We start from the raw sequence: 22,270 nt of genomic DNA, 5'->3' as shown, positions 1-22,270 counted from the left end.
TGAACAGGGCCTGTCTCCCTGGCTGTTCCTGTGGCTGGAACATAGCCTGTTGCACAGCTGGAGCACCACACCACGTGGTAGGAGCGGCCCGCTGTGCTCCCGCTGAGTATGTTTGCTTTGGCCTCCTGACACACAGCTGCCTCAATTTTTGGGCTAAACCTAACCCCCAAGCTCACCCTTAATTTCTTCCTTTTGGAGGCTGAATGTTAGTCTCTAAACCTCCGCAAATGGCTGGGACACAGTTTCCTGTGAGGCAGCCTCCACAGAGGCCTGGGGCCTCTGACTATAGTCTGGAGCACGCCCTGGGGAGCTGCCAGCCCTCCTCACCTCACTGTTCAGGTTCCAGCTCAGGATTGGCTCTTCAAGGAAGGCTGTCCTCAGCCTGCCCTAGGAGCCCTCCCAGAACGGTGCCCAGCATTCACCACGTCCCATCTCCCCCACTCCTGGGAATAGCAGACGTCACTCATCGGATGTGTGGACGTGCACTGGGGCGCTGGGAGCAGGGGGTACTTTGATGGCCTGTAGCCATGTCCATGACCACTCTGTGCCCAGGCAGGGTGGGCTCCCTTGCTCTTGAGGGGCACTCTGAGGAAGGGCATGGTTCGTAAGGTTCTGGCCATACCCTCCCCGGTAAGAGAGGGCCCAGCCATCCTGCTTGGACCAAGAAAAGAGGCAGAGCTGAAAGAAAGCAAAAGCATTTATTTGGGTCTCAGAATTGCATTTTGGGGAGCAGAGACTGGGGCAGCAACCCAAATTTCCCCCCTCTCAACCCCCAGGGAATAAAAGTCAGGGGGGTTTAAAGACAAAAGGGAACACTTGTATACTTGATTGGTATTGGTGGAGAAAAGTGATCTTGGCTGAGCACAAGTGGTTGCTAAGGCTGTCACTAAGCAAAAGTCTGTTCCTGGCAAGGATGTAGCAAGATGCAGATAGATGTTCGTGCAGAGCCCTCGGAATATTTGTGGTTTGGCCCAGTTCAAGAGTTTATATTCCCCCCAGGGAGGACATACATAAGGTCCACCTCCGACCAGCCTCCCTGCCTTCCAGCTCTATTTTAAAACCCCTTTTATTTCACCATTTTTTTCCTCCATATAATTTCACCTTTCAGGCTCCTTTCTTCTTTCTGCTTCTGCTCCCAGGTAGTTAAATGCACCTGATAAGAGCCTTCTGGGAGGAAGCCCAGCCATCCACCACCCTTTGTTCAAAACAGCTCCCATGCACGTCGCTGGCTTGTGAGTGCTGTTTCACTCACCAGCCATCTAGATTCAGAGGGGAAGAAACCTAAGTGAGGTTTGAGCCTATCCATGGGCACCCCCAACTCAGATATCCTAGGAGCCTATATCAGGGTGCCGTCAGATGCTCATCCAGCCATTTACAGAATTAGTCCTCTGTTCCCTATTAAACTATTGTTATTTGCACATATAGATTCCTTTATAGGGCACCCGAGAAGACTAAAGAGATATGTACTAAGATTCAGCCACCAAATCCTATCCCCAAACCCTCACACTAAATAAAGCGTGTAGTATGTGAAAGGTACTCAATACATATTCGTTGATCGAGTTCAAGCAGAGAGGACACCACATCTAAGGCCCTAGCAGTAGGGGATGCCAGGCCTGGTTACAGAGACCAAAAGTGGGCTGCATGGCTGAGAAAGTCCCACCCAACACTCCAGTGGCTAGAGAAGAAAGTCACCCAGGAAGTCTAGAGGTTCCCAGACTATGTCATCACACTACTCTGTGAGCGCACTTCCATCCTACCGTCCTAAGAAGCTTTCTCTCCTCCCCTGGCCGGTGTGGGAACCTCCTGCTGCCTCCACGCAGGAGTCCAGGTGTGTGGCTGGCTGAGGACGCCTAAAGGCTGCAAGCCTGCCAACTCACTTTGGTTTCACTCGGGAAGCCTCCTCCCGTCTCCGGCCTGGTTCCCAGCACCAACCTCCCTGTTTCCTTAGTCCCATACGGATTATGTCACCTCTCCTCAGTAGACTGCCACAGGGCCCAAGTCCGAGGTTCATAAAAGTGATCCTTTTGTAAGCCTTCCATCTCATTTTTAAATTATTTTATGATTCTCTTTAGTAAGAGCACCCAAATGAAGACTACTTTCATGTAAGAAATGTTACATGAAACATTTGGGCCAGAGAGTCCTGCTAAAATAAAAGGAAGATGTGTCAACTGGCTAAAATATGTAGACAGTATTGCCTTTGATAGGTGGGGTTAATAATGATATTCCTCCACTTTCCACTTTCGCATTCTCCATAAAGGCCTTCTATTGCTCTGATAACCAGGACCTCGCCTTACCTGCCCCAGAAAGTGTGTCTGGGCTGTTTAGTAGGGAAGTCATCTCAAAAGGGGAAAGGAATCCTGATCAGGACTGGCTGTAACCAGCAGGCACCGGGAAGACACAGGCTCTGCCAACGGCCTGGGCCCAGGCCTCCCTGGGTTTCCCTGCAGGGGGAGCAGAAAGGAGAGAGCAACTCCAAGATCCAGAAATCTAGCAACCCAGGAAGCTGAATGAAGACAGTCACCAGGACTGTGGTGAAGCTTCTGTGCCTCTGGGTCTCTTGACAATTGGGCAGACCTGCAGAAAACATCTCTAAACCCCACCTGCAGGAGGAGAGGGTGCCTATGGCCATCTACGGCACTGGGCCGCCTGAATCTTGACCGGGCAGCTTATAGTTCATTTGTCCAAAGCGTATGTATTTTGTGCATGCAAGGTGCTAAGTTGAGTGCTAGAGATACTCCCAGGAATCGAGTGCCCCTGCTTTCATGGCACCTGCTAGCAAGGGGAAGTGAGAGAGGAGGGCATTTTCAGCAGACAAAGTGGCAAAGGCAAGGTCCAGGGACAAGGGAGAAGCTGGCCAGTCCTGGTCATGGGCAGTCCTTCCGTCTGACTGGGCCTCAGTGCTGGAAGCCTGGAGCTGAGGCTCGGGAGCTGGCACAGAGCATTCCGGGCCCGCATGTCACACATAGTCCTCCAGGCAGAGTATTGCTTCAAGTCTCTCTTTTATAAATGCTCCCCTCATGGCAGTGTGAAGGCTGGGTCTGTAGAGAAGGGCTGAGCTGAAGATGTGTTAGAAGGCTGAAGCCAAGGAGAATGAGGGCACCTGAAGCCTGGAGCAGATGCAGGGTCTGGAGCGAAGCAGGTACCCCTCTGGGGTTTTGAGGAAGAAGAATCACAGAAGCTCCTTGATCTTTCTTTACCACTGGACTGGAACAAGCCATCAGCCCCAAGACAAAAGAGGAGAAACAAAACAAGACAGAGACCTGTCTTGGGACAACCCTGGATTAGGAGTTGACAGTATATTATAACCATAAAAAGTGTAAACCCAACAGCACTTGCTACCCATTGCTTTCCTAAGTAAGAGAAATACTTAGCCAGCATCTTATTCCACTGGAGTCTAGTTTTTTTTATCAAATTGTTAAAGGGCAAAATAAGAGACAATAAAGAAATTAACAGAAGGGCAGGTACGGGCCCCAAATATCCCACCATGTGCACATAATGACATCTGCTGGGCCAACTGTCCTCCCTGGTTAGGTGTGTGGACTGTGGCCAAGGGCCCTCCCGGGATTCCAAGGACAGAGCCGTTGGAGTTCACACTTCCCGAAGGCTTTGGGGACCTTGGCTCATCAATCTTTGCTCTGAGGATTTACAGACCGAATACAAGCACTTAAAAGGCCAGCTCTCAAAAACGTGCAAATCAGAACAGAAAAATGAAGCTTACTTTTGCAAGAAAACAGCAGAGGTCGGGAGTGCTGGAAATTTTTTCTCTCTAGGTTATGTTTCCAAATCTCCTCAATAAGCCTTAAGTGGCTTTTAAGTTAAAGTAAAAACCATACATTATGAGAAACCAAGTGCAAGAAGTGGAGAAAGTCTTCAAGGTATTTTGCACGACGTTTTGCTTCCATGAATTCAGTTCACAGAAGATGCAGTAATAAAACCAGCAAAACCCACCGTTATTGCAAAATCCCGGAAACCCACTCCACACCACCCCTGGTTCCCAGGCCAGAGTCATACCCGAAAGTACACGTTGTGGTTCACTGTGTGTCACAAATTAGAATGACGTGACAAAAAGTACAAACAAAAAAACCCTCTGATTAACTAAGCAGCCAACACAGACAACCTGGGTGGTTCCGTGGCGCTCGGCTTCAAAAAGCAGGAAGGAGCAGACAGCTCCAGCGACCGCAACAGGAAGGACTTGACGGCCTTAATGAATAATATTTAAATTATGCTCCTTCATTTGCATAGCATTTTCCTAGTCATTATCTTATCTTCCCAGTCCTAGGAGGAGGCAAGACATATTACAGTTGACAAAAGACTTGTCTATGGAATAAAGAATAAAAAATTAAATATGGGACTCTCCTGTAATGATTCTAAGACCCAATCATAATAGATGAGGGTGATCACACACACATATTCACCAAGGAATTCTCCGTCGCACAAGCTGGGTGTCCTGCAATTCAACTCTAACACTGTCTCCCCAGATATAGCATCAGATCCCACAGGTTGAGGGTTCAGTCCCAATAGACTACCCCCCACTTCAGATCCCAGTCACAAGTAAGTAGGTCCCCAGGTGGCCCACAGCTCCTGTCTGATTTGGCTACGAATCGAGGGCTCCCACACCCTTTCCTCAGGTTTGACTAATTTGCTGGAGCAGCTCACAGAACTCACAGAAACACTTACATACGACAGTCTATTAAAGGATATGATGAAGGTACAGATTAACAGCCAAATGACAAGATACACAGGGCAAGGTCTGGGAGGGCTCCCAGCATAGGAGCTTCTATCCAGTGGAGTTGGGGTGCATCACCCCTGGGGTAGGGATGCAGTCACTCACCTGGAGGCTCTCTGAACTCCCTACTATTGAGATTGTCACGGAACCTTCCTCACATAGGCATCATCAATAATTCGCTCGATTTCCAACACCTCTTCCCTTTCTAGAGGATGGGAAATGGGGGCTGAAAATCCCAAGCTTCTAATCATGGCTTGGTCTGTCTGGTGACCAGCTCCCAACCAGAAACCTTCCAGGAACCTGCTCAGAGTCACCCTAATAGAGCAAAAGATGTCCCTAGTGATCTTCACTTAGGAATGTATAAAGGTTTTAGGAGCTCAGTGCCAAAAATCAGGGACAGAGAACAATATAAAAATTTATCTCACATCTTCCAACACAGTAAGACAAGCCATCAGATCTTTTTAATGGGCAGAGAATTTGAACAGAAACTTCACAGAAGAAGTTATATGAATAGTCAATAAGCACATGAAAGGATGCTCAACATTGTTAATCATCCTGAGGAGAAAATTAGAACCACAATGAGATGCCCCTATATACTCACTTAGATGTCTAACATTAAATAAAGCAAAAAGTATTGGTAAAGATGTGGAGCAACTGGAACTCTCACACATGCCAGAGGGAATACAAAATAGCATAACCACTACAGAGAATGTAAATATATACTTGCCATATGATCCAGCAATTCTGGTCCTAGCTGCTTAACCAAAAGAAATGCAAACATAAGTCCACACAAAGACTTGTACATGAATGTCCATAAAAGTTCTATTCAAAATTGCCAAAAACTGGAAACAAATAAAATCTCCATCAGCAGTCCATGAATATACAAACTGTGGTACACCAATATAATGAAAAACTACCCAGCAATAGAAAGGAATTAACTATTGACAAACACAAAAATATGGTCAAGTCTCAGAAATGGTATGCTGAGCAAAGAAGCCAGACACAAAAGGCTACACAACATATGGCTCCATGTATATGAAATTGTAGAAGGTCCAATGGAAGCTGCAATAGCAGAAAGTAGATAAATGGTTGCCTGGGAATGGGGTGCGAGGTCGGCTCAAAGGAGATATAAGAATTTGGTGTGGGAGGGAGGAAATACCCTAAAACTTGGTTGAGTTTCACAAGTCTTCATTTGTCAAAACCCACCAAGCTGTATATTTAAAAATGGATGTTTCATTGTACATAAATCATACCTCAATAAAGCTGATTTTTAAAAGAAAATACTGTAGCTGAGTGAGACTTCATTTAAGCAAAAAAAAAAAAAGAAAGTGTGCGGAGTACATATGTATGAATACATGCAAAGGAAAGGGTTTAACCTAGAAAGATACCAACTGACAGTACGGCTATCGTGGGATCAGGGAGCACCTTTGAGATGAGGAGGCCTAAATGGGGACAAGGACTTTGTCTTGTACAAATTCTGTGTTGTTTGAATTTTGTGAAAAAAAAGAACTTGGAAGAGGGAGGAGGGGGAGAAGATGGGACTTAAATGATTTATCTTGGGAACACTGGAGGCAGGTGGGATCCAAGTCCAAGCATTCCAGTGCCACATGTGGGACTGACGTAGGTCCTAAGGGGGAGCTCCAAAGGAAGATGTTCTCCATAATGTTGCTCATTCCAATGGCATGCAAAATCTTGCCCAAATTCCACTTAGAAAACTTGCAGTTGTGGAAAACATTGCCAAATGTCAATGGGAACATTTAATGCTGTGGTTTGGGATTTCCACTGTTAAATAAATACTTATGTTATTTTTACCATTAGCTTCTTAGGAATAGAAAGAGCTGCCTTTCTGCTTCCTCATCCTCAGCTGTGGCTTTGCCCCAGGCAGCACCTCACAGGCTCCCCAATTTCAATGCTGTCCAACAAGTCCACCCGAGCCCAGACAGCAGCCCAGACCTTCCTCCTTCCGTCAGGAGTGGTTCTCCAAGCATTCTAGAATGCTACAACCCAGACCTCAAAAAATCTTGCATCCTACCCCCAAGAATATGAATCACAGCAAATGTCATATCAACTATCTTTTAATACAAAACACACTAAAAATGCACATCTGAAAATGCATTTTCAGTTTTAGAATAGTGCTCAGCCCATATAAGCACTCTTTGTGGAAGCAAGGAATCCACATGGAGCTGAATGCAATAAATGCCAGATTTCCCTTATGACACTTTCAGACTTGGTGGCTATTTTTTCCTATTTCTTTACTGAGTTTTGGCTTTTCTTTGCTAAGGTCTGTAACTGAGTCTAAACTGGTGAACCTAGGGGCTCCCTGAAATGTGGGCACGCGGCCACCTCCGGCCACGAGGTGGCGCGAGAGAGTCTCTTGCCAGGAGGGTGAACAGCAGTGCGGCCCACGGGTGAGGTGACCACGTGGGGCTTTTCGGAGCTTTCAGGTAAATGTAGGATCTGTTTACAAAAGCCTCCAGAATATGCTTAGCTAATGATGAAGTGCCCGTTTTTCAGAAGAACACCTTCATGGCAAACTTATTTTAAAAGATGTTTCCAGTAGAGCAGACACTTGCCACATGTGGCTATTGATACCTTAAAATGTAAAGTAAAAAACACGTGCCAAATCTCAAAGATGTGGTAAATATAAATAAAATCAATACAAAATAAATACAATACAATACAAAATAAAGAGGTAATAAACCTCATCAATAATTGATTATTATATTGATTATGTATTCAAATGATAATATTTTGGATCTGTTGGATTAAATAAATATATTAAAATTAATTTTGCCTCTTTCATTTTAGTTTCTAATGTACATACTACAAAAGTTTAAATTCCGCATGTGGCTCATATTTGCAACTTACAATTAAACTTCTATCAGTCAGCACTGCTGTACAAAATTAATTTGATGTCTATTTTTTGTGATCCTTCATTATTTTTCAAGGCCAATGACTCAACAGAAAGACAAATGCTTCCTAAGACCAAGGCTTTGTTTTGGCTTATTTTTGCTGTTTTTTCCATATGTTTTCATGTTGATGTGGTCCAGTGGCTGTTAAGAATGACCAGAGACAAAGCTTGAGAAGGCAGCGTGGTAGCAAAGAAGCATTTAAGACAAGAACCTGGTTCAAATCCTGACTCTGTAACTGCCCACTCACAGGAACCTGGGCAAATCACTTCGCTCCTCCAACCCTGGTTTATATATGGGAGGGACAATAATAGCTGATGCTAATGATGCTATAAGGATAAAATGAAATAATAAATACGAAGTGGCTGGTGGCCACTTTTTTTCATGTTAAAGCCCTGCTCGACTCCCTGACTACCCTCATCTCATTTTGAGTTCACCCCTTAAACTATTTAAAATTCACTTTGCAAAGACAACTGGTGTATGAGGAGAAATCTGAGATGGAATAAAGGTGTAAAAAAGTGCCAACTGTGGTTAGAGAAGGGAACTTCTGCCTGGTTTGGGGAAACATAGTTATGTGTTTAGATGCCTGTTTCCTCATCTGGAAGAGGGAGACAGTTATATGGCAGAAACACCTGGAGGCTCTAAGGGTAGGGCCAGCGGAGGGCGTGGAAGAGATCTCCACAGTTATCCCGCCTGATCCACTGCAGAACCAGCAGAGTGGTGGGAGTAGACCAGTAAAGGGACATCACCGGCTCTGATGAGGACCAGGCCCATCGTGTGTGATCCCTTTACGTTGGGTTCTTCTTACTGCTTTCCCTTCCTTCTCAGGGTCTGCAGGAATAGTCCCCAGTCTTTAGGTCCCCAGGGTGACCTTTTGAGGGTGACCAACTGGGGAATCATCACATAGGAGACGTTCCGTCCATGGTAGCTGCTACCATCTAGTTCACTTTAGAAGTAATAATTCAGGGACTCCCTTACTGTGGGTGGCATATCATATTGGAAGGAGTCCTATTTTAGGTACAGGTGGAATGAAAAGTCAGGTTCATCTGAACAGAACACAATGGTTGTGATGTTTTAAAGAGGATCTCCTGATAAGCTGTCGAGAGCTATAAAATGCATGGATCAATAAATCAAATCAATAAAACAATTATTGTGTGTATTTCAACTATTAAAACTCCCACCTTATCAACATAAAAAAAATGCCAAACCACAAGCCTCTGTTCTTCCATGGATAAGGGAGCCTTCCTGTCCGGCCTCATAAATCACAAGGCAAACAATTTCCAATGTGCCAGTTGCAGCTGTTGAGGCCACTTCCGCATGGCAGTCACCCTCCTAATTTATGATTTCCTATGGGTCCAGCAAGTGCCCACTGCAGCTCAAATAAGGGAGCAAGAACAGAACAGCCTCTGACCTCAAGAGGCTGTTGAAGGCAAAGGCTTCAGCCTCAGACTCAAGCAGACGGTGAGCCCAGCAGTGACCTTTTCTCCAGGAACAGAACAAGAGATTTGGGGGGAGGCTTTGTTTTGGATACAAAAGTGGTGACTTTCCTTCAGTTTTTCTTTAATCCATACTGCCCCTTCATGGATACCCCAACATCTGTGGTCCCTACCAGGTCCCTGCTTAGGTCCCTACATCCGTTATTCTTACGACTCAGACTTGGAAACGTCAGGGCGTCGTTAAGCAGCCTGTGTTTGGCAATTCTTGGTGTGCTAAGGGGTGCGTGCATGTCTCTCTCCATCTACAAGACACAAGTTCCCAGGCGGGCAGTCCGCCTCCACTCCTGTCTGGCATGGGGGCTGTGGCCAGGTAGAGTGGATGATGCCAAGAGGGGAGGATCCTCTGCAAAGCGCTCTCTGCCCAGACGAGGGGTGCCGGGCTCTGCTCTGGGATAAGCCCAGCCCCTCGTCTGGCTCACGCTTCTAAACAAGTTGCCACAGAGCCAGCAGCCTTCCAGCTCTGGCTGGGTGCCTCCCCCTAGACCATTAGAACGAACTCCTCACCCCTTTCATCCAATTTGCATAAACTGAAAGTAGCTAGCCCCAGGCTCCTTCTGTCCTAGGAAAGAGGATTTTATAAGATTAAACAGGGATGAATCAACACAACAAGGATCTAGCACGTAAGCAGTGAGTCAAGCCAGGTGCCTCTCTGGTCAGGCTGGGTGTCTGGGCTCCCGTGGCTGGGCTCTTGAACCTCCACTCAGCCTCCCCTCCCCCATTGTGCGTCCAGCTTTGGGAGGAAGGCCAACAAATGCGGAAGGAGGTCAGTGACATGAGCCTGTCCCAAGGCCTGGGGCATCCGCTGGCTAGAGCCAGAGGAAGTGGGGAGCCTTCTTTTAGCTGGAGGGTGTCACAGGTGGGTGAAAGATGACAGGCTCGCCCTGAGGCCAGCCTTGGCAGAGCCAGCATTTGTGGATGTCTGTGGTCTGGGCACAGGGTCATGGACTGATGGGCTCGCCAAGTCCTTTATCTTTGCATGCCAAGTACAGCCTGTTTTCCCACGTGACAGAGCCAAGTCAGCCTGGACGTGGTCCTGCTGTAAAGGGAAGTGGCAAGGCGCCCGCCTGTACGTGCCTGCCCACTTGCCTTCCTGTGAGAGTGTGCAGTTAGCTCTGCAAGAGGCCTCTCCAGCCAAGCACTCTACAAAGAGGATGCCCCAGGCCCTGGACTGGGTGCTGCCTGACGCCCGGCATCTGGGACTCATATCTCTCCCATTTGACCTTCACAAATCACAAATATTATTATTATTTTAAACAGTTTATAATTGTTCCTTGACCATTTCCTTGGCCTACCATCCCTTCATATGTCCCAGGACTTCCAAGTGGGGTCAATCTCCCCTACCTGTAGGACAGCCTTTGAGAACAGTTTGCATAAAGGTCTCTTAGTATGAACCCTCTAACCACCAATGTCTTTGTATAGATTCTTGTTCTGGAAAGATAGTCTTACTGGGCACACAACTCTAAATTGGCAGTATTTGTCCACATTACTATGAAAATATTATTGCACTATTTCTGGCTTTCACTAGCACTGCTGAGGAGTCTACCATCTTTCTAATTATTCCTCTGTAACAAACCAACTCCTCTTCGCCAACTGCAGTGCTTAACCACAGCTGTGGAGTAATTGTCCCATTGTATCTGGCCTTAAATTGTTTCTCCTGTCAACTCAGTCACACTTTAAAACATATTTTATTTAAAACCAATTTATCCAAAATTTTCTGATGTCTTTTACTAGGAGAAATTGCCCTAGACAACTCATCATCCATATTGCTAGAAATGAAAATCCTTATTATTTTTTAATCCATTTCATTTGGCTGACTCCTATTCCCACCACCCCACTGAAACCACTTTTGTGAAGGTCTCCTCACTGCCAAATCCAGTGGAATCTCCCACGTCTTGCCTGGCTTCTGCAGCAATGGGCACCATTGGCCATTTCCACTTTCTTTTCCCTTTGGCTTCTGAGTCACCTGGTTTCTCTTCCAGCCTCTGGCTCCTTAGTCTCCCTTACTGACTATTCTTGCACTACGTGCCCTCAGATGGTAGTTGTCCTGGATATATTCCTTTTGAACCCCCCGTCCATCTACCGCCCTTCTCCATCCTGTTCTGGTGCCTAGGAGGCTGACCACAGGGGCTGCATCCACCAGGCGCCCTTGCTGTTGGGTTTAGTCAGCAGGAGGAACTGATTGGGTATCAGAAGGCAGAGGGCTGAGAAGTGAGAGCATTTATTTTCCTAGCTCCTCCTCCAGCTCCTGAAGGGGGGCCTTCTCTTTTCAGCTACTTACTCTAAGTTCTGGGAAATACAGCAACCACCACTAAATGCACCAGCAGCCAAACTGTTTTTTGTATTTCCTTAGCCCAGACAGACATATTCAACTGCTGTCTAAGAGATTTACCTGTGAATCCCAAAATGATACCAAATTCATATATCCAGCCCAATAACTCATTCTCCCCAAAGCAAACAAACAAAGTTGATCATCCCACTGGTTGCCAGGTGGTGTTAAATAACCCAGTCTAGTGGGCCCACCTAGAATCTGAGTCATCCTTAACTTTGCCTCCCCAACCCCTGCTCATATTCACTTGGTCACTAAGTCCATTCTGACTCTACTTGGAAATATCTCAACTCTGCCCCTTCTACTCCCTCCCCCAACTACTGCCTTATTTCAGGGGCTCCTCACTTCCCTCAGACTGTCTCCCTGCTTCGAGCCTGGCCCAACCCCAGCCCTTGCTATTCTGCAGTGAAAAAATGAACTTATAAAATGCAAATCTGATTGTGTCACTTGGATCTCCTTTGCCTGGCACACAAGGTCCTTCTTAATATGGACCTGTCCTACTTCCCCAGTCTCATCTCTCATCACTTCCCTGCAGAGACCCTACCTAAAGTCCTTTGGACTGACACTGCCCACCTTTCTTGTGAACTCATCCTTCCTGAGACCCAGGGCAAGTAGCAGCTACTACTCATGAATGTGTTCTCCCATGCGCCCAGGTTCAACCAACTGGCCCTCTCCTGGTCCCTTGCACATACCTCCATCAGAGCATTTGTAACACTCCATTATTATTATTAAATAATTTTGTCTGCCTTCCCCCAAAACCTGTGAGCTTCCTTTTCAGAGACCAGTTCTTATTCAACTTCATTTTTCCAATGCTTATCATAGGGCCCTTCATGTAGTAGGATCAATAAACGCACACCCCTTGAAGTTCATTGGCCCAATCTCCCTTATGTTGTAGACCAACCAGATCACGCATAGCTGAGCACCTACTTTGGAATCCTAACTCCTCTCTTCCCCTACCCTCCATACCAGAGCTGCCAGTTAGGGCAAAGGTAGAAGTTGGTGGTGTCCATCTCTAATTTAGTTCAAATTATTCGTGGTTTGTGGCTCTGCGCGTTTGGTAAGCTTTGATTGTGAGCTCATACATGGTTGAGCCTGTGGGGATTACAGTCCGTGGGCGACCGGAGGTGCTTGTCTCCAGAGAAGAGCTGTGTTTGCTTCTCCTGGGGAGGCCAGGGAAATGGAAACAACCTGGAACCCACTTGAAGGTCCCAGACTGTGGTAGATGCCCTGGGGCCAGCCCCCGCCCCCACCCACCCCCAACCCCACCCAAGGGATCCCAATACCAGTGGAAGCATTTCCCTCCGGGAGGAAGCCTGCCTTTGAGACAAATTACCTGCTACACAACTACCACTCTGGTCTAAGCTCATGCTGGGGATAGGGGAAGCACAGAAGCAGGAATTTAGAGATTTCCTTTCTCTACTAGGAGTCTGAGAATGTGTTTGAAAGTCTGTTTTATTTAAGCCCTATTTATTCTGAGTCAGGAAGACTGCAGAATCTATACTCAGCCATATTGTGAAAGCATAAATCTGTGTTTTATTCAATAGAAAAAGGGGGAACTATTAATGAATGGAGGCCAAGGAATGAGGGGAACCAATCTAGGTTTTAGGAAGAAAAGTGTCAGTAAGGTAGTCTGATGGAAACATATCTTTGGTATTAGGGGCATGAGAATCACGGTCCCCAGAAAGTTTTGTCAGTAGCCATCACAAGCTTGGATTTTCTAGGAAAATCCAAATTTCAAATATTCAGCCTAATAGTTCTTACACATTATGTATTTGTCAGAACTGGAATCCTAATTTACACTTGACTACATACAATTACTGTAAACATGGCCTTCACCATAAGTATAATACATTGGCATTCTAGCTTATTAATCAATCCCTTGTGAATCTGGTTATTGTTAATTGCCCTGAAGAGTGGGGTCCCTGATAGTTCAATGGAAACGAGGAATAACTGGGCAGGAAATGCAGGGGCCAAGCATTTGACCTTGGTGACCTGACCAACGGACAGACACTCCCCACGGCAATCAGATGTCTTTAACAGTCACCAGAGGGCAAGCAGAGGTACCTCTAAAAATCTAATTCCATGAGTCATGCTCCCGGGAACACCCCATATTTGTTTGTTTTGGAAAACTCTGTTACCCTTTACCAAGAATAACATTCATATACCATGATGAGAATCATTAAAGCCGAGTGTTCAGAAACTTTCAGCTTAGTACTAACGCTATCAGATTTTTGTCAACAAGTAAAGTCTGTTAATTGGCAAGTGAAGAAAGAATCCATGTTTCAGAAGTAAGTATGAAATGTTTGAGAATAACATGTAAATATAACTCCACCCAGTTGTATTGTTTACACTGAAAATCTCCTGGTTCCCCTTTACTTCCATTCCTGCCTTGACAGGCAGCCCAGTGAAGGGAACTGGGGAGTTGCTTGAAGGAAGCAGGGTGGAGCTCCCGAAGGGGTGGCTGGAGGGAACCCACAGCCCTGAGAGAAGGCACCTGTTTCAGAGGCAAAGCCAGCAGAGCTCGGGTGTACACGGCCGGGCCATGGCGGGGCCCTGGCAGGAGAAATCCAGGAGGAGTGCCGAGACTTTTACTTAAGGAACTGGGTAGTGGGAGCACCATTTAGTAAGAACTGGGAGGCTGGGCTGAGGCCAGTTAGGCAGGACTATCATGTTCTATTTATGACACACTAACCTGAACACGCTAAATTAAAACACAGCCGAGTGACCATGCCAGATGTGCAAAGATGCAAGCCTGGAGCCCATTCTATGCCACCTCCCATACCAACACAAAACTGCCAGGCCACTCACTTGAGTTTTCCCAGATAGCTCCCAACAGTAATTATATTGATAACCGGTGAGCTTGAACCCCAGATAGAAACCCCGCTGTTACAGCAGGTAGATAGCCAGACACTGGCAGGGAGGGGGTTGGGCACTTTGGCCAATGTTTTTGGTGTTTCAATTTATATTCTGAACAGTCTGTGTGAACTGTTCTCAGGAAATGTGGAGAGGAAGGGTATAGAGGACATACTTGCCAAAACTGGCTGCTTCCATCAGGGAGGAGCAGCTAACCCTGACTTTACCTCAAAGGACACTATATGCTCACTAGCTCACTAAAAATCACACCCCTTGGCACCACAGCAGTTCCAAGGCCAAACTGCCAAGGACAAAATAAGGGTGGCACTCTATTTCCCAGAAATCCCCTCTCTACTCCGAGGAAACCCCGTGTATCCCAATGAATACTCCTGCTTAAACCCCAGCACTAGGACCACCCAACCCGAGCCCCACCATGCTGCTAACCCCAGAGCCCAGTCGCACTCCCTCCTTGACTGTGTTGTACTTTTCCTTTATTAAACTTCTCTTTGCTGGTACCTGCTCAGCCTGTTCATGATTCTTTCTCTATCAGAGTCAAGAACCTTCTTGAGTTGAGGTCTCACCTAGTGTGCAGGGAGGTCTCCCCAGATAGATTGTCCTGTACCACCACCACATGGCTTTTTTAAAAGACAATCTAAAAGGCCTGGCACTTCAGGAAGCTGACCAAAGCTTCTTGTCTTACCACCACCCTCCATGCCATTCTTCACAGAATACTTCCTACCCGGCCCTAAGGTAGAGCCCTGCACCACAGCCAAGCACCTCTGAAACCCCAGTATTCCCCTCTCAGGACCAAAACCCTCACCCTCCGCTGGCATAGAGAGGCCTTCTTTCATGCATCCTGCTCCCTGACCCCAGTCCCAACTCTGCTTCTACTCTGCCCCTACACACAGTCACTGCTCTCTCCTAGAACAACGGGGACAGAGAGAGGAATCCAGAACTCTTGCTCACTTATGGCCGAGCTGGAGGTCTCGGAGGACAGCCATGTCCACAGAAACCCCTGAGAAGCCAAGCCCTTGGCACCTGGCTGCCCACCTGTGACCCTGGTGGGGTCCTCGCTTCTCTGCCAGAGCTAAGTGGCCTGCTCACTCCCCGCCGGTGTGTCTTCCCTCCTCTGTCCCCTTACTCATTATATCAATCCCTCCCCTGAACCGCCTTCTGTCCCAGTCGCCTCCTGTTCGTATCTTACCCAAGCGTCCAGGTCTGGCCCAAATCCCACCTCCTCCTTGAAAAAGAAGGAAAAGAAAGAAGAAGAAAAAGAAAAGAAAGGGAAAGGAAGAGAAAGGAAGGGAGGAAAGGTGAGGGAAGCACTACTACAAAGTACTAAGAACGCATCATACCAGGAACCACATTTCTCCTTGACTCCCACAACCACCGTAGCAGGTAGGTGTTGCTACACCTGTTTCATAGGTGAGAACACAGGCTTAAAGAGTGTGCAAGCCCTGAGGCCTTGCCCACAGCATTATTTTGCCTCCAGGTTCAGTGGCTCTCAGCCCTGACCGTCTGTGGGGATCACGATGCCCAGACCAGTCATGGAGACTCTTGTGGAGGGGGAGCCCTCCAAGGCGTACTGGAACGGCCCCCAGGGAGCTACAGTGTGGACCCAGGATAGAGAACCACTCTCCTACTCTTATCTCCTCCACCTTTTCAAAGACATCCCTCTCTCTCTCTGAACTCCCATACCACTTTCTCTCTACCTTCGGTGACTCAACCATTTGCTGAGTCTGTCACTGGCGGCTTGCTGGGTGCCAGTCACTGCACAGGACTCTGGGATCAGCGTGAAGCAAGACCAACGTGCCTGTCCTCCACAGCTTCTCTCCAGCAAAGCAGGCAGGTAATTAAATGTAACAAAGACACACATGTGAAATGCAAAACTTAAAAACTTTTAGAACAAAAGGTAGGAGAATATATTTGTGATTTGGGGGTAGGGAGAGATTTTTTTAAACAAGATACCAAAGAGATAAACAAAAACTGGAAAACAGATCAGTTTGATTTCATTTTAAGTGTTAATTTTTTCATTAAAAGATACCATTAAAAAGTGAAAAGAAAAACCACAAACTTGGATATAATATTTGCAACATACACATCTCACAGAGGATTGCTACTCAGATATATAAAGAACTCCAGAAAATAAATAAATAAATATAAATAATCCAGCAGGAAAAAGTATATGCATTTCATAGAAGAATAAATATAAATGGCTAAGAAATATTTGAAAAGATGCTAAAAATTAGAGAAATAGAAATTCAGTCATAACATGATACCAGTTGACACCAAATAGATTGTCAAAATTTTAAGACTGGCTACTTCAAGTGTCACCGAGAATGTGTAGGGATGGCTCTACTGAGAATCAAATGGCAGGTAGAGCAGGAAAAGGTCCAGGAAAGCTGAGATTTAAGGGATGAATAACAGTTACCCACTGAGCAAAGGGAAGGGCGTCCAAAAGAGGGAGGGTGAGCATGCTACAGTGAAAGAGGCAAGGAGCATGCAGGGACCAGGCCAGGAGGGCTGGAGAGTGTCCAGGAGCATGGAGTCTAAAAGCCAAGAGAAACTGTTAAAGATTTTTTTGTTGTTGTTAAAAGGTTTTAAGAAAGAGCATTCATGCATGCATTTGTGGAACAGGAATTCACAGCACCTGCCCTAGGCTTGGGCTCCCATAACTACACCTGCTCTAGAAATATCACTTTGACTCTCACTCAGGTAGAGAACAAGGCAGAAGTTTGCATGACTAGGAGCAGGGAGACTACTGAGGCGGTGAGCTGAGCTGGGATTGCTATCTGAACTAGGGGGCAACAGAAGCAGCCGGCAGAAATGCAGAGGCACGAGGTATGGAGGAGGTAGAAGGAGCCAAAGCTGACAATTGACTGATTGATTAGATGTGGAGTTGGAGTAGCAAATGAGCGCTCCAGGGACGCTCCAGGAAGCTGGTGCATAGTGAGCCTTCAGGAGCTAGAAAGCAAAGAGGATGATGGGAAGTGGACACCAGTTAAAGTAGTTAGGTGATGGACAGAAGGCTCTACAGGAGCCTGAGAACAGGGTGGCCAAAGGCAAACCAGTGTGGTATTTCAGAAACTGGGGCAAGAGGGGGTTGGTTGTAGCATGCAGAGAAAAGAAAATGTCAGTTGCGTAAAGTGCTGCCAAGAAGTCAAGTTAAAAAAAACAAAAACAAAAAAAGTCTGAAAGTGATCCACTGGCTTTGGGGACAGGACGGCCTTCAAGAGAGAAGTTTCTACCAAGCAGTGGGAGGAAGCAAAACTTCTGAGGCTGAGGGTGGGGAGAGAAATCATGAAAGTACTCTTTCATGAAAACAAAGCAGGTTTGTTTTGTTTTAGGTCAGCAAAACATGAGGGGGCCTGGTGGAAGGAGCCAATGGAGAGTAAGAAGTCCAAGATGATAGAGAAAGAGAAACAGCAAGGTCCTTGAGCAGCTGGGCATTCTGTTTCAACCCCGACTGGGGTACTTCAACTCAGCTCTCTCAACAACCACCCAGAGTTAGGTCAGACCCCACACACTGAAGGGCATGGTCCCCAGCAAGACTGCCCCGACTTCAGAGTCAGTCGCACTGCAGGAGTCCCCAGGCTGACTGGCAGTAAATTCAGAAGTTCAAGACCATGACCCCCTCAGGTCTGATCATTCATTAGAAAGATTCACAGAACTCAGGTCTGCATTATATAATGCTATCATTATTATAATTTTATGATGTAGGGTACCAATTGGAGGGCCAGTCAAATGTCCAGATATATAGGGGGAGGTCTGAGAGACCACATAGAGTCTCCAGGCCTCTCCCTGTGGGGTGGATGCCTTGCCTCCCGGCCCATCCTCGGCAGGCCACCACCCAAGAAGCCCCTCCAGGCTCCAGAGCTCGTGCGGGATTTCACTACATAAGTCTGATCTATTACCCCAGTGGCCACATGGTTGGACTCAATCTACAGTCTCCCTCCCCTCCCAGAAGGCCAGGAAGGGGGCGGGCACCATGTGACCCAAAGCCCCAAACTTCGAATCACACAGTTCATCCTTCTGGTGACAAGCCCCCACCATGTGGCCCTGCCACAAGTCAGACAATTATCTGTCACTGAAGAAATTCCAAGGGTTTCAGAAGTTTCCCACAGGAATCTGGGACAAAGACCAGAGAAACTCAGACAACAGTGGATCAGGAGGTTGGAGCCTGGGTGAGAGCTCAGGTATGATGTGGAGCCTCCTTCACTCTGGCAACAAGAGAATGGCTGGATGGTGCGGGGGCTGAAGCTGGCAACGTGGCGGGAAACGCTGAGGGAGCTCTCAGATGATGATGTCAACATCCAAGTAGGAGCATGAGGGACAGTGGGGGACGAGGATTTGGGGTGAGGAAAGCTCTAAGGACTGATGGCAGGGTGGGAGCCCAGTGGGCGGTGCCCATGCATCCCGGGGGCAGCCGTGAAAACCAGGTGAGGCTTTTCTCCAACAGTCCCCCTGGAGAAGCAGAGGAAGCAGACTGAAAATACAACCAGGCATGGGGTTTTGCCTGTTGAGGGGTAGGGAAGAAAAAGGGATAGGCTTCTGAGAAGGCCCGCAAAGAGAATGGTTGAAGGCATGAAGCATAGAAACTACACTGGCTGGATAAGGAAACAAAAGCAGAACAGCAGATAGTGAGGGAGGCTGTGCATGGGGTAAAGGTCCTCATAAAAAAGCAGCAAGGCTCTGGTCGGAGAGGAGGATGCCTGTGCGCACGACTGCCAAAATGGAGTCTTCCCAGGAGGCACCCGGCCTGAGGAGGGCTCTTCTCAGCCCCTGGTGCTAATTCCTTGTATTCCAGAGAGTTCTCCCAAGAGGGGTACCCATGTGTAATTCATCTGTCCACTCCTAGCAGCAGCACCGGAAATACTGAAGGGAAGAAAACTATACCCTCTGGGAATGGATGATGCTAAACTGTTAAGGATGCTGATGCTGGACAGTCCCTGCAGTCCCTGTGTGGGTAGTCCACAGGGAGCTCCATTTGGACAAAGACCTTAGGAAGGCAATTAAAACAAAGAGACAATGACCACACTGGGGATGGGATGCCCCATCCCCACTGCAGCCCCAGACCAAGTGAGCTTGTCGTGAGTGAATGCCACCAGTTGGTACTTCCCAGCATTAATGCCACCCTCTCACACACAACCAGCCATCCCTGTTGGGTTGTCACCGCCATCAGAGGCTTTATGGCCTCAATGGAAAGGAGGCCAATCCCATTAGGAAGGGAGAAAGGATAAGAAGGGAGGCAAACTAATATTTCCTGTGTGTCAATCACAGTCCTTCTCTGCGTTAGATGCTTCCACACATACAGGACCTTGTTTATCTTTATAGCAACCCTGAGAGATAGGTCTTGTCCTCGTTTTAAGCATGAGGACACTGGGCCGGGAAGATGAGTGACTTAAGGGAACAAGGCCAGGAGGGCAGAGCTTCATCTGACACCCTCTGGTCTTTCCAACTCACCCACTCAGTGCCTCCTGGGATCCTTGACTCGGGATAATTCCACCCATTCATTGAGTGCTTACCATACGCACGGTGTCCTCGGAGACAGAGAGTGGATGACTTATCAGCCCCTGGAGCTTATGGAGCTGCTGGGAGGGCCAGATATTTCCACACAGTCACAACTCAAAGCAGCTCCCTACTTACCCACAGGGCGGCTTGTCACCCAGGGGAAACCAAGTTGAAAGATTCTGTTCTGGGTGTTGATGTGAGGGGTTTGTTTGTCTCTTTGTAGGATTGCTTTCCTGGTGACCAGGACTTAAAAGAAGTGAGAGAAAATGTCCTTGTCCTGTGACAGAGTGAGCCTGAGTTTCATCCTACTGTATTGCTGATACTTTAAAATAGTATCTCTCTCGGGAAGACTCATGACAGAAGATGATCAGCAAAAAAAAAAAAACTCCAACAAAGATCCACGCACTGTCACAGGTGTAGATGCACTCATCCCACCAGTTCCTGGACTTGCCATGGGAATGATGAAGGAGATATCTAAGCTGGCCTGTGCATACAGTAAAACAAAAATTGGACTGGATCTATACTGTTGGAACTCAACCAAGAATTAGGAGAAGTGCAAATTGTAGCACTCCAAAATCTTACAACCACAGACTATTTATCGTTAAAAGAACATATGGGATATGAACAGTCCCCAGGAATGGGTTGTTCTAGTTTATCTGAATTCTCTCAGACTGTTTAAGTTCAGTCGGACAATATCCACCATATCATAGATAAGTTTTCACAAATGCCTAAGGTGCCTAACTGGTTTTCTTGGTTTCACTAGAGATGGCTGGTAATTACAGGTATGCTTTGGTTAGGTAACTATATTCCTATTATGTTAATGTGTGTGCACAATTTAATTAGTAGTTTAAAACCTATCCATGCTGAAGTTACTCTACAAGAAGATATGTCAAAGAAATAATCAATCTTCCCAGGTTTTCTTCTGCCTGCTACTTCTATAGCTTTTCTTCTTCCTTCCTAATTACAACCCTTAAATAGAATTCGTGCCTCATATCAAATTTACCGAGTATCATAATTCTTCCAAGTGGTAAAGACACCTCAAGACAAATGCTGGGCATAGAAGCCACAGGGCATAAATCTGCAAAGAAGTAAAAAGCTAACCTTTTCAAACAATAAGGCTTCTCTCTCACTTACCAACTTAACATTTCCCTGTATGGCCCCGGAAGATGACTGGTTAGCCAGAGACGGGTAAGATTCCTCAAGGGAGGAACAACCTAAGACAGGCGCAGTCGCAGGGGGCCATCTGGTGAGAAAATGGGGAGCAGCAGAGGTGAGACTTAGAACCTCCCCCCTCATGTTCTGAGAGAAATCTTCTGCATACATGGATGTTTATTGCCCTCGTCTAGCTCGGATTAACACATAGTCTACAGGCACACACCTGATCATCTACATTTGCTCTCTTACAACACTAAACTCTGTTTTCTACCTTTATCTCGTATCTACCTACCACTTCAGCATTTTATTAAAAATAATAATAATAGAGAAATGTGGCATCCACATATAAATCAAGTTTAAAAATCAAATGAATATTCATACTTGAACTGACTGTGTATAGTTCATAATGCATGAACAAAACCGAAAGCTTCTGTGATGACTGCCCTTGCACTGTTCACCATGTAACTTATTCACTATGTGAGAATTTGTACTCCATGTAAGAATTTGTTCGTTATGCATCAGAAGATTGGAGACTGACGAAAATTAGGCTTGGGGTGGATTAATGATTGTGCATTGAGTATTGACCCCCCTATACAGAAACTTATTGTGGTTAACAACTATTTGATCAATAAATATGAGAGATGCCCTCACAAAATATATATATATATATATATATATATATATATATATATAAACACACTTCCAATTGTAAAATAAATAAGTAACCGGGATGTAATGTATAGCATAAGGAATATAGTCAAAATATTGTAACAACTTGGTATGGTGATAGCTGGTACCTAGAATTATCATGTATATAAATGTTGAATCACTGTGTTGTACACCTGAAACTAATGTAATGCAATACTGTTGTCAACTACCCTTCAATAAAAAAAATAAATAAAAATTAAAAAAATTAAAAAAATAAATAAATAAATAAATAAATAAAAATTAAAAATTAAAAAAATAAAATAGTATCTCCCAGGAAATCATCCTCAAGGAATAGGGCAGCAAGTTGCTGGCTGGCACTGACACAGGCTGGCTGGTTCCTGAGAACCAGCTGTCTGCAGGAAAATGTGAGAGCTAAGTGGGCTGGCAATTGAACAGGAGGCTTCATTGCTCTTAAACCCCTGTGGAGCAGGACCCTGTTGGGCAAGGCCATTCTCTGAACTGAACAGGCAATTTTGGAAGGAACTCCCAAGTGGAAGTGAGAAGATGCAGGGAAATGCCCGGTCCAACAGAGCAGCATGACCAACTGGGCCAGGCGCAGGACAGAACTGCCCACCTAAAGACACTA

General features: G+C 46.3%; 1 long non-coding RNA gene across 1 annotated transcript; it reads right to left on the bottom strand.

Moving 5' to 3' along the window:
* Positions 1 to 816: 816 nt before the first annotated feature.
* LOC130682545 (uncharacterized) lies at positions 817 to 19,902 on the bottom strand. The gene is made up of 3 exons (XR_008995759.1): positions 19,836 to 19,902; positions 2,295 to 2,441; positions 817 to 1,259 (listed from the first exon to the last, which is right to left on the bottom strand). It is a non-coding gene; the product is annotated as an uncharacterized LOC130682545 (long non-coding RNA).
* Positions 19,903 to 22,270: the final 2,368 nt, after the last annotated feature.

The sequence above is a fragment of the Manis pentadactyla genome, chromosome 2, assembly GCF_030020395.1.
Source record: "Manis pentadactyla isolate mManPen7 chromosome 2, mManPen7.hap1, whole genome shotgun sequence".
Taxonomy (NCBI): Eukaryota; Metazoa; Chordata; class Mammalia; order Pholidota; family Manidae; genus Manis; species Manis pentadactyla.
The sequence above is the reverse complement of the archived record's forward strand: the minus strand, read 5'-3'. Positions and strand labels throughout refer to the sequence as shown.